Source organism: Myodes glareolus, chromosome 8, assembly GCF_982192425.1.
Source record: "Myodes glareolus chromosome 8, mMyoGla1.1, whole genome shotgun sequence".
In the NCBI taxonomy this organism is placed as follows: domain Eukaryota; kingdom Metazoa; phylum Chordata; class Mammalia; order Rodentia; family Cricetidae; genus Myodes; species Myodes glareolus.
This window is the reverse complement of record NC_142033.1, coordinates 58,620,444-58,634,123: the sequence shown is the minus strand read 5'-3', so window position 1 is coordinate 58,634,123 and position 13,680 is coordinate 58,620,444.

The window sequence follows — 13,680 nt, the reverse complement described above, 5'->3', positions numbered from 1 at the left end:
GACATGTCCATTAAAGTGCTAGAACTGTTGATCAAATTAGTTCATGCAAAATATATTTGATGTGTCTCTCTTCACTTAAATAAGAATCATGCTAATAACTATGATTTTTATCAGGCTATACCTCCTTGTGAGCTTTTGAAGAAAAGGTGCATTTGGGTGGTGATGGTAGGTGTATTTTTGGGGTTTAGTCAATAATACATAGGTGAGATTTTATAGACTGCAGTTTATCTTTTGTATATCTTAGCCATTTCCTTATTTCAAATAATAATAATAGGTTAATTACATTTATTGCAATAATTAACTCTTCCATTTGGCTTAGGAGATTTCTAACTTTGGGTGAAAAAAGAGACCTTCAGAGATAACCATAAGTAAAAACATAAAATGGGTATATGTAACTCCAAAATCTTTGTTCACTGTAGCTTTTCCTGTACTCGGAAGAGCTCTGTGTTCTTCCAATGAGTGCAAAAGAGCAGCTCTTTTTCCGTGCTTCATTTTGATTTATATCTTCACTATTATTCTTACCAAAGACCTTCACAGTTCATGAGCTCTCTCCACTTCACTCTTGTCTTGCATAAAGTGGGGGGAAAATTGATACTCAAATGAACCAATACATGCGAAGTTCTTAGGACACAGCTAGGAACACAGGGTGGCGATGTAATGACATCCAGCTAAAATACTGACCCTGGTTACCAACAATGAACATACACAGTAAACATTTTATGCCATTATTTATGTGGATTTTTTTCTTATTTTTGAATGTATATGGGTACACGTGTGTGCTCATGGGTACCTGAGAAAATTCTGGATGCCATTTTTAAAGCACCTAGTTTTAGGACAACGACTCTCACTAGCTCCATAATTGTCAAAGTGGGTTAGATTGACTGGGGGTGAACTGTTGAGATTCACTTATATCTTCTTTTCTAGCACTGATTACAAATGTATACCACTATGCCTGTTTCTTATTCATTAAATTGACATTTCTGATAAGAAAAATAAGGTCAGCAATGAGTTGACTGTTTTTCAATCATAATTGAGGGTGTAGAGATAGATTTTATTAACATAGAACTTTGTAAGTTAGAAGATGTACCTTTTATTGCCTCCGAAGAGTCAAAGAGTGAAGAATCTGAACTAAAAAATGTTCAATACACTTTGAACTGACTCAGTGCTCTCAGGACAATGTTGAGAATCTCACAGGATGATGATTTCTTTTTATTGCCATCTCGACAGGATCCTCAAGACCTATCTTTGAACATGTCTCTGTGGCAGCTTACAGAGAAGTTTAGCTGAACATGAGCGACACCATCCCCTGGGCTGGGAGCCTGAACTGAACAAACAATGGGCAAAGATGAAAGCTGCCCAAGCACTGGCATTCTCACCCATCAGCCTCCTGACCTTCTGAGACATGAGCAAACAGATTTCAGAGAGGCAGAGACGGACTGTTCCCCGCCTCACCATGAAGGGCTGAACTCCGTGAGCTGTAAACCAAAATCACCCCTTGCCCCTCAAGGGGCTTCTAGTCAGCTGTTCAGCTACAGCAACAATCAAAACAACTAATGCATAGTATCATACACTTCATTGACTAAAATAGTTTAAGCAGAGTTTGGGATTATTGAGATACCTTGTCAGAAACTTTCTTCAATCTCCAAATGCCCATACTAAGTAGCGGAAGAGATCTATAATTAACCTACACCGGGAAGGGGGACACTGAAAAGCACATTGCTCCTAAATGAACACAAGCACACTTAAGCCCTTTAGACAGTTAGACTATCAGGAAACTATTTGTATACAATGAAAGAATCCAAGTTTATTTCAAATTTATACTTATTCAAAGTACACTTTCACTAGCAAGAAAGGGAATGCAGCAACCCTTAAAGAGAATTTTATTCCCACAATCCACTTCTGAGGAGTCAAGGAAAACAACAGAAAGGAAGATTGCCTAGATGACAATAGACCGTGAAATTGAGACCTTCTTCCAGACCACAAAATCAGGAATTAACAGAAGAACATTCACCAGCAGCAGGAAACAGCTCTGGTAACACCTCCCTACAGGGATAGAATTGCTTGAATTATTGAATAGAGTGTCTCCCATCCTTACCCTTGATAAATTTATATATTGTTTATATACTATTTGACCCACTAATGTACATTAGCTAGGTAATGAGAGGGTTAGTATATATTTTCCTTTTTCAGTCTTATAGTCTAAAGGAAACTGCATTCAAAATTGATGTAAAGACTATTCTCTACTTCTCGGGGCACCAGGATATTAGCTAGTATAGCAATTACATAAAGCACTTGACTATTTCTCCTTTGGAAGGGGATTAAAGGTGTTCTGTATGAGGAGTAGGGAAGAGTGTACCCGTGAGTGCAGATCGGAAGACTTTGACAGAAAGAGTGATGCTCACCAAATATTTTATGAGCTTCCCTGCTTTTTACAAGCTCAAGAGAGTTAAGAAATGTCATGTGACTTATTTAGCTTCTGGAAAAAATATATTTCACTTTCAGTGGCAAAGTGGGGCACTTGCTAAAGTAAGATGTTGACTGTTATTTTCTTAGACCAAAAAGAGTTCATTGTCCCTTGGTGAAACTAGGATTGAAGCAACCACACATGGAAGGTGGTCACAGTAAGAAGTCATTATAAATGTGTGTTGTAGTTATAAGGTGTCCTATAATGTTTTAATGATGGCAGGGCAAATGATTATTGAATTAAATCATTGGACCTCAGTTCTAGTGTTATTTCTACTTCCTTTATATTACAGAATCATCTATCCAGAACTACCCAATAGAAAATATAAGATGAATTATATTACCAGCCAAAGTTTAAAAGTGGTCAAAGAATCATTTGAAATTACCTTTAATCAGTGTTCATTTTACTTAATGTTTCTACCATATAATTAATATTTAATGGCAAAGTATACATTTATTATATCTTAGAACTCATATTATAATTCAAACAGGACACATTTAAGTAGTTAACTAGTGGATGTATTGGAAGATATTTAGATACACTGATGAATACTGTTTCCATATTATCAGCCAAAACTTTCAACCAGGAAAAGGGCTCCATTCATTCCTAATATATAGCCTATTAGCACCAACCAGAGGTCACGGGGTTACATAGAGTAACTAAATAGGATATGCCTGCCTTTGAGAAGGTATTTTCCTGATATCAATGTTTATTTTGGTTTGAAGGAATTTATCTTTGAAGGTATTTTGAATGAAATTGACTTTTAAGAAAGTGACTCTGAGATTCCCATCTTACCCCTGCCAGAATAATTAAGGTAAAAAACACAGGGAACAGCTCATGCTGGTGATGATGCCCAGCAAAGAGAACAATACATGGGAACTAGAAACAACATAAAAACCCCTCAACTGAAGAATATGTAAAGAAAATGTGGTACATTTACACAGTGGAATATCAAGAGAGGGAGCTCAATCCTGACCCTACCTAGAGAACCAACAGGACCTAGAAGCTAGGCAGTACAGAGGCCTAGGATAGAACCAAACATAACTGGCCAAAAAGTCAATAGAATGATTGATTCCTAATGATATTTTGCTATATTCATAGATTGTTGCCTCGTCCAATTGCCATCACAGAAGTTCATCAAGCAACATATGGAAACAGATGAGGAAACCCACAGACAAGTCTTAGGCAGCATTCAGGAAATCCTGTGGAAGAGTGGGAAGAGGAAGTATTGAGAAAGACAGAAGGGCCAAGAAAACCACATTCACACACAAAAACAAACAAACAAACAAAAATTCTCATAGAATCAAGTAACCTGGGCTCACAGGGACTTATAGAGATTGAACCACTTACCAAAGAGCATACAGGGGAAAGCTATCCTTTTATGAAAAGAAAGGATGAGTGGATGGTGGGCAGAAGAAGGGAGGTTTGGAGGAGGGGCTGGAAAAAGAGGGGGGTGGAAACAGTTATCAGGGTGGAAAATTTTATTAATTAATAAAATAAATTAAAACAGTGACCCTTGAACAAGATGATTGTCAATCCTTGACAAAGAGAAAAATTCCTAATATGATTCAGCTAAGAATTTATTTCTTTTGGGGATGGTACCAACAAGATTTTGGGGGAAGCTAAAAATAAAAAAGAATAGTTCTTCAAATAGTATTGCACAGAACTTTTAAGCCAAATTCTATATTTCTGTCTAGTGACTGAGGAAATAGTAATGGTAGCAGTAATTCCTACAACTACAATATTTTCCTCTTTCCTGTCATCAAGTTACAGAATAATGACCTGAAGTCCAGTACAGCTTTCTGATATCAATCCCTTTATGCTTTCAACGACTTTTTAAATAGCCAATTCCTTTCTGTTTGTGTGCCTAGATAGGTTTACTTTTCCTGCATCAAATTTATGTTTATATAATGACCTGAAGACATAACCTTTTTAACTTCTTTATGCACCTTTTCAGGAATAAGCACTAGATCTTATCAAAAAATAGATGCTTTTCATTTCAAACCTCCGCTATTACTGGGGTAGTGGTTCTTAATGAGTAATGACAACATCTTTAGGAATGAATAGCTTGGGCTATAGAATGTTGTATAGGAAGATTACATGACCACTATGAATCCAGAAAAGACTATCAATTGTCCTCTGGTATAGTCAACAAAATAGAGAGGAAAAGAATGTTCCTTCTTTACAAATAGGACTCTAACAGTCGCGTGATATGAAACATACATTCATGTTAGAATAGTAGCCAGAACTATTTTGGTTCATATCCAGAAACCTTACTTAAATGACTTCGTAGAACTTGCTAATTTAGACAATGGAAAAATTGAGGGTTAAAAAAATTAGGTTTCTAGAAAAGTTGGGTTTATGGTCTCAAATATTTCTATCAGCATTCAGTTTCACTCTTTCCAATTGAATTTCACCATTCTTCCAAAAGATTCCATGCTAAGTAAATACATTCTGAAATGATAGTATGGTGAGGTTAGAGCGAGGAAGTTTATTCGCGCTACTGTTCATGAAGACAGCAGAGCCCAGTGGAAGTTCTTGAGACCCACAAAACTTGATTTAAACTGCCTGTGTATTCATCATCAAATCACATTTTATACAGGCATTTTAACCCTCTGGCTTGGGCTTTTTCTACTAAAAAAAGAAAGGTTAAAACTAACTCTAGCATAGAATCACATTGGCCATTTGAATTTTCTTGTTGAAATTGAGTAGGATTTTACTATGAAAAAATATGTAGATATATATCAATACTGCTTTGTCAGGTCAATCTCAAGCTATAGAAGTACATATAAATGATTTTTATAGAGTTTAGAATTCATATCTCTTTTCTTAATTTTAGTGTCAAACAGTAATCTTATTTTGCTTATAGAATGCTTTCAATATAAAATGCAGGAAATGGCCACGGTAGTTAAGCAATAAACACTTTTGAGCAAGTAAGCAGATTTGCAATGAAAAAAATTTCAGTTAAATATTATCAGACTTTTAAAAATTAACTTCAAAAACATGATAGCATAAAGAAATAGCTATTTGTGTCTTGTGATTCTGTCAGTCAGTAGATTGGTTAGGTCTTAGCCAAAAATGTCTCTATTTTTGTTGTTGGTTTTGCACACGTATGCATTAGCTGTCAGTTTTCAGCTGGTAAGTCACAGCCTATGTGGTATTTTTCTTGTGTGTCCCAGCAGACTCTACTCACTGGTAAGGAAGGAGGATGACTGGTCTACATATCTGTCATCAACATGAAATTTGATCACTGGCTTTGTCTGGGAGAACTGTTTCCAAACAACATCAAAAAAGAAAAGAAAGCCTTCAATGTATTTCCTTTGCAGATGTAATTTTCAAAGATGCCCCTGGCTGCTCTAACACATAAAAGATGGAAAAGCACAGTCTCTCTTGGAATAAATTAGGATAGCCTTTTGGGTTTTAGTTGACCACGGTCCGATCTGTCTTATTATTATTGTAATTATATTATATTGTAATTATAAAATAATAATAATATTTAATTATTTCTATGCCTTCCATTTTCAAAGTAGCACATCTTCCCAGTGATATTCTTCCAGGGAGAGAGATCATCGTAACAGAAGTCTTTAATGTTAATCTTATGACCTCTATAGGATCGAAAGAAGATATAGCTTTTGACATCCATGTACTTCTGACCTAGTACAATGGAAATGACAAAGAAAACACTCTGCTCACTAAAGAAGATCAAGGCACCACCCCCTCCTGCGCATGCTTTTAAGAAGGAAGGCATAGAAGGTTTTCATAAACAGAAATTTAGAAAATCTATCCAGGTATTTGGTATCATCATATTATTCTGCTAAAACGTGTTATTTTCTTGAATAGAGAAAAGCCATGCTTTCTACTCACTGTTCATTCAAGAAACAAGTATTCTGACACTTGGTCAGTTGATATTCTTTTTCTAGAATGTGGGAGTCCGAATTTCCCAGTTTTCTCTCAGCCAGGACGATAGTAATTTGATCATTATTACTTTTTAAATATTCTGTGAATTCACAAAAGCCACATCATGTTTGCCAGTGTTTCCTTTCTTTAATACCACAAGTCTTATGGTTAAAATACAGATCAGAAAAAATGATGTAGTTTTTCCCATTTGGTAGAGAGAGCTAGAAGGTATTTATTCATGTATGGTTTTATTTTTAATTTAAATCTACAATGCAACATGAAATCTAATATTTAATAAAACATATATGATTCATCATTATGCTTTCATTTTAAAAAAATATTTTATAAGATAATATACTGATTCTTTAAAGACACTGATATTTTTCTCCAAAATACTTCAAATTAGCATCCAAAATTAAATTCATGCAAATGATTAAGAAAAGATTAAACAAGAGCTGTATATGAAGAGAACAATTTTACTATAGACAATTCAGTAGAAATAATCTCCAAATATACTGAGGATAAATTCATGAGAACGAATTCTAAGCCAGGAATTAACAATGACCTCATAGCTTGACTCTAAAATGAAGATGTGTTTTACAGCTGCAAACTAGTTCGAAGACATTCTCACAGACTTCACCTCTATCAGAAGAGGTCATAGTTATTCTTTGGCTAAATGAAGGATATTTGTTCATAAAACTCTACTCTGCAGAATTAGAATTATATTGAGTTTAACTTAGAACCTTTAAATTCATTGCAAGGCATAGGAGGAGAAGAGAGTGAACATTGTTGCAAACTAGTAAATGTTTTCAAGTCTATCTCTAAGGATCACTACATACACACTTTCTATAGAAATCATATTTCAATAACTTAGTATCTAAAATGAAATCACCTTGAAGCCAACAAAAGTGCTCTATGTATTTCATTACATGATATAAACTTTAGAACAATAATTCAATGAAATAGGGCTATAAACGCTGCTTTTTATATTTTTATGACTTTTTTATTTATTTTGGAAGGGTGATCGTGTGTGTATGCATGTGCGTGTGCATGTGCATGTGCGTGTGCGTGTGCATGTGTGTGTGTGTGTGTGTGTGTGTGTGTGTGTGTGTGTTTGCACCGTGGCACAAATATTGATATCAGAGGACTACTTGAGTCTTTCTTTTTTTCTACAGTTTAGATTGTGGGGATTAAACTCAAACAGAACTTCTAGCTATTCAAAGTCGTTGGTGACATTCACAGAATATGAAAGTTTACAAGATGTCACTAGCATCACAATCCGTCCTTTGTACTAATTTATCACTTTCAAATAGGTATTTTCTGGGTGCAGGAATGAGATGGAAGAGGGAGGAACAACATTTGAATCAAGAGATTTGCCCTTTAGAAAGTTGCACATGAAGCAAGAAACTTACCTACAATTGCTTGAATGATTATTATCCTCAAAACAGGTTACATATTTCTGAGAATCTCATCCATTTAAAGAAAACATAAATTTAACACGTAGCTAGTGTATGAGCAGTCCAGTCCTCTGTTCTGGAGTAGTTACAATCCACTGCTCACAATAATGATCCTGGTCAAACAAATAGATGACAATACAAAATTAACAGTCATAAATCTAGGAAAATACAGGTAGGGATGAGTCACTGTAACAACTGGGAAGAGATAAAGCAGAGTTGTGAAAATTCAATTAAATAACTGCATAAATATAATTGTTATGTAAAAAGTAGTTAATATAAAGTACAATTCAGGCAAAAAATCAAGTAAACAAATAATTAAAATAATTAATAAATTATCAAACTCTATCTTAAATAAGCAATGTTTTCTCTGAACTTAACTGTTGAATATAATATTATGGTGCTGCAGTGACACTTCAAGCCTGTAGGCCCAAGGCTGGAAGCTCAAACAGAATTCCCATGAAGCTGAGGCCAACCTGAAATATGTATCCACATATATATTTATTATAAATTATGTAATTTACATCATACATAAATATATACATTTATTTATCCCCAGATATCCTGGGATACAGTGTCAGTCCATAATATATATGCATATATGTATATATGAATGTGCATATATGAATATATAAAACATGTATATGTGTGATATATATCAACATATACAAATGATAAAATCCAGTAAGTTTCTTACATGAATTACAGCTTTATTGAAAAATTCTCAGTGTTGGTGACAACAAGATTTAATGTCTACCCCTTTTCTGTAAATTAGAGACCTGAAGTCTTCCACTAAGATGAATGCATTATTATACATGAACTGTAAAGGTTATGAGAAAATTAACAGAAATTTTAATTAAGTTGAAAGAATAGGGGAAGATAAGCTTGAAGTGTTTATGTTAAATTTCTGACTTACACAGAAAACTGTGATCTCTTATGATGTGGGTGGATGGTTTTTTTGTTCTTCTTTCCTTTGCTACCACTAGTGCAGCTTCATATTGACTACCTTGATCTTGAGCCCATTTAGCATCTATGTAACAGAAGAGATCTGACATTACTTTTGTCCATATCAGTGGTTCTCAACCCTGTTAATGCTGCGACCCCTTAATACTGATTCTCATGTTGTGGCAACTCCCAATCATAAAATTATTTCCTTACTACTTCATAACTTCAATTTTGCTACTGTTATGAATTGTCATGTAAATATCTACATTTCCTGATGGTCTTTGGCCGCCCCTGTGAAAGGGTCATCTGACCTCCATTGGGGTCACAGTTCTCAATGTGAAAACCACTGGTCTACATGAAAACTCCCTTTCCCCCATAACATTCTTCTGTAAGAAGATAACGTTGTAAGCTACACAAACGACTTCATCATTTATTACAGGAAGTTCCTCCAAAACAAGCTATCCATACAATGAACTTCCTCTTGTATGGCTGCTCTGTCAATATAATAAAGAATTCACTGGATCAAAGTGCTTGAAACCCACACAACTAATCTAGCATTTTCTTATCTGCACTACCAGTTAGTTATCTCCTGAACTTTTCTCCAGTTCCCACCTGGAAAATGATATAAAAATACCTGATTCCATATCCCAGTCCCTATAAACTTCCTCCTCTTGGTTCTCCATTTGATTATATGAATGATTTTTATTTGCTAGAAAGACTTAGGGATCAGATTTATTTACTCATCAGGTTGTGCCATTATTCTTGGGGGAAAGGAATATTATTATTATCAATTTTAGGGTGTTCACTAAAATGCGTTTGAGACATTTCTGCAACTGTGGGTTATGGTCCTTGAGTGAGAGGTACTCTATCATTGTTTGGTTTCTATTATTGTGACAAATGCCAGAACCTAAAGCAACTTGGAGAGGAAAGGGTTTATTTCAGTTTACAGTTCATAGTCTATCACTGAGGTAAGTCTAAATAGTAACTCAAAAGAGGAACTTATATAGAACATGGAGAAGGGATGCTTAATGCCTTGTTCCTTATGGCTTTTTCAACCTGATTTCTTTATGCAACCTAGGACCAACTGTTTAGAGGTAGCACCACCCACAGAGTGCTAGACACTCCCACAACAATCATTAACCAAGAAAATGCCCAGCAGACTGGCACAAAGATATGTGTGACAGAGGCAATGAAGTTTGCCTACCCACTAGTCTGATACACTCAGTTAAAATTTCCTCTTTCCAGATATGACAAAGTTTGTGTCAAGTTGACAAAACCTAGCCAGCACACTCTAGAATCTTCTACAAAAGACTTCTTATAATGTAGTGATACTCTTTCTTATTGAGGTGGATACAATAAATTCCTTCTTAACTGTCAAGTGTGAAACAAGGGTGCATGTTCTAGTTTGTTCTTTGTTTGTAAGCAGGTTTGTTTTAGAAACCTGCTTCCTTTCCCTATAAAGGATCATGCTATTACATATATCTAATTTGACCTTCATCCTCTAAGATAATGGGTACAGAACATTCCCATGGAAAGAAGTAAGTAACATAGAGAAGAACTCTCTCTCCAGATGTCTAGAGCAGGCCACTGATGCTAGTTCTAAACAAAGCTAACACTTAATTATACAAAATAACTGTACCTTCATAGAAGAGTATCCCTTCTTCTGTATAACTAAAATACAAAATATTAATTAAAAAAAACAGAACAGAAAATGTCAAAGAATTAGAGAATTTGACAGTCAAGGATCATCAGAAATGATTTGTTTGTTTGTTTGTTTTTGTTCTTTTCATCTATATATGTGATCCTGCATGCTAATGAAACAAGCCAAACGGAAACACCAAACAATGTAGTTCAAGAAGACCAGTAATAACATGTACCCTTAGGCAAAGAAGCAGGGAAGGGAAAGCACAGCTAACTGAAAGACCTAAACAACTGCTCCCCCCTGGCAAACAGCACAGAAAGCAGGGCAACCTCACTTTCAACTAAATTTACATTGTTCAGTGCAGATTTTTCTGACCCTTAAATACTGAGAAATACACTTTGCTTGACAAATTAAAAACAATTAAATCAATTGCATGCACAGAACAAGAAAACCAGAACTCACGGGCAGGGAGCAGAAAGCGGAAGCTACACAAGTCGCCTCAGGGCAAGGAACCATGCCAGGGAATGCTGCAGTCGTGTGTGCTCTTGGGAAATTTCCAAGTTGCCACACTCAGTAAACTCCACTGTGGCAAAGGTTCTCCAAAAAACCGCTTAGTTAAAAGCAAGCCAAGCAGACTGGGTTGTGAGACTGTCTGGGCCGGAGACCTGCTAGGCCGTGAGGCCGACCACCTGGGAGGCATGGAGTCTTAACCATGTGGGCGCCAAATGTGGATGGATGTTTAGCTCAGAATTGAGAATAGATGGTTATTTATTTAGGGGTAGGCTCACAAATCAAAATTCTCTGTTTGAACAGAGATCAGAAAACGAATCCCACAACCAGAACAGAGAGGCCAGAAAAAAAGGACGGATGCATGCTCCACATGAATAAGAGGCCGTACCCCAGTGGGTGGATAACCACTAACTGTAAGACTTCCTACAGCACCAGGCTGTAACAAGCTACCCCAAGCCCTCCACTATTATGGGTTCAAAAATGTGAATAGTGATACTAGACTTTCTTGTAAACCATGCAACTGTATAACCCTTTGCTGTGGGACAAAGGTTGGTACCTTGTCACTTGTATTTTAAATAAACGCTGATTGACTAGTAGCCAGGCAGGAAGTAAAGGTGGGGCAATGAGAATTTGGGTAAGAGGAAACAGTCAGTCTCCAGTCGTCACCCAGCAGCAGAGGAAGCCAGACACAGAGCAAGCTAGATGTGACTGCCTTGCCGAAAAAGGCACCAAGCCACATGACTAAAACAGACAAGAATTATGAGCTTATATAAGTTATAAGAGTTAATAAGAAGCCTGAGATAATAGGTCAATCAACTTATAATTAATGTAGACCTCTGTGTGTTTCTTTGGGACTAAACAGCTGCAGGACAAGAAGGGACAGAAATTTCAGACAACACCCTTTCCAACGATGTCTACAGAGATAGACTACACAGAAAGACAGTACTCTCACACACTTATCAATAGCAAGGCACTCAAATGAAACCTAACAGAGGAATACCATTTTGTCATTAGCCAGTGTTAAAGGCAGCATTACAATCATTATCAAAAGAAGTTATACAGGAAACAAGAACAAACAGGAAAAGTAGTGCACATTTTAATTATAGCACTTGGGAGGAAGAGGTAGATCTCTGCATGTTTGAGTCTAGCCTAGTCTATGAAGCAAGTTCCAGGTCAGTCGGGGTTATAAAGAAATATCTCTTTTACTGTCATATAGACAATAATATAGTCAAAACACCTATTGAAAGTGTTAAGCTTACACACAAGTATAACAATTTTGAGGCCACCCAACCTGATGCCAACAGGATCTACATTCTAAAGATATCTTTATTCCTACTTAAAGTAATGAGGCAATAACTCTTCTTCCTCAGTCTGGTACTTCTGGAGAGCTGTTTAAACACACACACACACACACACACACACACACACACACCACACAAATTAATTATACAGTCTCATATTGGAGTATCCAAAATCCTCAAGTTATAACTGAAAATCACTTAGACAAAGTATACTTAAAAAACTAAACAACACGGAAGACCTTATGAAAATGTTATATGGAAAACAAAAACTTATTTGAAAGCATCCTAGAACTATATACATGCATGCGTTAAAGAGTTAAAATAAGTTTTATCTTAACACAGTATCAATACCTCTACTATATACCAATGACTAACAAATAAAAATTTCTATACCAAGAATTAAATGAAATTCTGTACTACTGAGCAATAAATAAAAATGAATTGCTGATATGTACATGACTGAAGAACTGTGGCATTCCACTTCTATCACATGCTGAAGATAACAAAATTGTGGAGGAGAGGAAATCTTCAGAGGTTAGGAATACAGAAGAAGGGGGAATTAAAACTGAAGGAAGCATTGCAGAGAGCCACAGAGAGAACTGGGCTGATCTCCCAGAGTCCAGTTGAAGAGAGGAAGGAATGAGAATATGAGCAAAGTGGCCAAGACCATGATAGGGACACCTGCTGAAACAGCTTACCTGAGCTAATGAAAGCCTTCCACCTCTGGAGGGATAACTTGCTCAATCTCGATATAGTGGGGAGGGCCTTGGTCCGGCCTCAAAGCAATGTGCTAGACTTTGTTAATTCCTCATGGGAAGCCTCACCCACTCTGAGGACTGGGTGGAGGGTGAACAGAGGGGGAAGGGAAGGAAAGTGGGGGGAACAGGGGGAGAAGAGGCAGTGAGAAATGGATTTGGCATGTAAAACTAGAAAAGATAGGGGTTTTAAAAAACTAAATTTAAAAAGATGGGGGAAAATGTACCATGATAACAAATGTGTGCCTGTTAATTGCATGACTCTATACATATAAACTGGCATAAGACTATAAGAATGCATGTAGCATTAAGAAATTTCCAGTTTGATTACCATATCATAGATATATAAGGTGTGTGGGAACTGGTGTTGCATTCTAATTTCCTACTGCCTATGAGGACACAATAATTTCAAAGTAAGGGTTGATGAAAGTTGAAGCAGAAGGAAAGTTAGTGACTCAGATAGATATCTACAGTTATCCAGCCTACTTTTAGTAGTCAGACTTTAGCAAGTGGTTTTTGAGTACTACCTCTATCTTCTGAAGAACTATAGATGTTCCTGCGGCATACAAACTCTTCACATTTCCCACTCTTAGGCTTTCCCCTCTTTTAACATTCTTGCTTGCTTTTTTCCCTTATTTTTCCTGCCATACTTCCACGGCAGTGTACACACATGTGGGGTCAAGGGAGAAACAGAAACATTCATGATAAGTCC